The sequence below is a fragment of the Adiantum capillus-veneris genome, chromosome 13, assembly GCF_014529385.1.
Source record: "Adiantum capillus-veneris isolate H3 chromosome 13, ASM1452938v2, whole genome shotgun sequence".
NCBI classification, from domain to species: Eukaryota; Viridiplantae; Streptophyta; class Polypodiopsida; order Polypodiales; family Pteridaceae; genus Adiantum; species Adiantum capillus-veneris.
The window spans coordinates 107,692,000-107,693,896 of NC_140943.1; positions in this window are offsets into that span (position 1 = coordinate 107,692,000).

Here is a 1,897-nt window from a genome sequence, read left to right on the forward strand (position 1 = left end):
TTCCTAGAGGATGTGTTCGACCAGTAACAAGATCCACTGGAATGACAGAATCTTGGAATTGCAAGTAGACATGGTTTTTAGACCAGTCATGCACCATTTTTGCTTCCCTCATGAAAGGACGTCCTAAGATCATCTCTGATGCCATAGTGTGTTTGGAGAAATCCATAACAATGAAGGTAATCCTTATTTTATGTCCAAAGACCTTGATCTTGAGATCTTCTAGTATCCCAATAGGTTTAACAATAGACCCATTGGCCATCTTCACTACTATGGTTGTGGTCGCAAGGTGAGGTCTTCCCATAGTTTCCCAACAACTTTTAGTGACAATGCTAACCCCAGCGCCACCATCAAGGATTCCCTTCACAATTAATCCCTTCGTAGTGATTGGTATGGTCGCATTGGATTCATCACCCTCAAAGTGTTGTCCCAACTTGTTAACAGGTATTTCTATAACAAGGTTCTCATCTAGGTTGGGTTGTGGATCTAAGTGTTCCTCCTCTATTGGCATCTCCCCAGCTCCATCCATCTGTGTAAATTGTGGTAGCCCAAACTTCAGTTCTCCATTGAGGAAGGCTGGAAGAGCTGAGACTAGCTCAAGGTCTTTATATAGTTTGGACATGATGGTGGTTCTAACTTTTGAAGACATGAAATCCATCAATTTGGCAATGTTTAACGGCACCTTTTGGCCTTGAGTCCCTTGACGTGGGGAAGATGGGATCTCCATTTCTTCGGAGGATCAGGTAGTCCCTCTGTAAACATTCTTTCCATCAAGAAGTGAGTACGCCCACTTTCCCATGACTTTAAGTCACTTTCTTCTTGGATGACACTAGGTATGTCTAAGGTTCTATGGACTTGGTGAGGTTGTTGTTGCGTAGGGAACACGTTGTCTGTAATCTCGATTTGCCTAGGTGCTGGTTCTAGACGCCTTTGGGTATCTTCTACCAAACTCCTTAATTGCTTGACTCTCTCAATCTCCTCTGTAGGGTTTGGATAAGTTCCTATCTTCTTCTTGGATCTTGGCCATTGTGTCCTATGAAGATCTTCCTTGTTGGTTTCTATGTTAGTGGTCGTTTTGGTCTCCATGGTTTCCCCTGAATCTGAATCCTCTTCAGCGTCGTTCATATATACAGGGTCGTCACCAGTCCCTATGTTGGTCTTTGAGCTGGGGTCTGACTTCGCTACTTTTTGCGATCTCTTTCTTCGTGTTTTCTTCTTTTTCTGAGATTGGGCAATTGATGCCATGTCTCTTTCCTCAAGAATATAATTTTGTTTTTGGAGCATCGATCGTGTGAGTACGTTTACTAGTACCACATGTGTACTTTGTGATGGCTCCTCAGTAACATCAATCAAATTGAATAATGTGATCTTCGGTGCATTTGGATTATTTGGACATTGGGCAATCAAATGATCTATGCCACATCGATTACACATGAGTATCGGCATTGTAGACATGCTCGCTTGATTGGTTTGCATTAGTGTGGCGTTCTTTTGTAGCCTAATAGGACACTCGGCTACACAATGTGGACCTCCACACTCATAGCATTGAAGAGGTGGTCTCTTAGCAGTGTAATTGATATTTTGGCCTCTTGCCACAAGAACAACTACTTGATATACAGGTTTGAGTTGTCCCCAATAGTCCTCCATGTAGTATTGTGGACTTTATTCAAGTACATCCAACCCATATGCAATATTAGGATCTATATCTTCCTCACAGCCTTCCAAACAACAAATAGATGACTCACAACCCACTTGATTCACAGAAGTGATTCTCGAATGTGGTGGTTGCGGTCCTAGCATTGGAGGTGGTAAGGGTGTTGTTTGAACAACATTTTGGGCCCTAGGGACCATGTGTTGTGATGTTTGTTCAAGAGGTGGGGCCGGCATCAATGCAGGAACT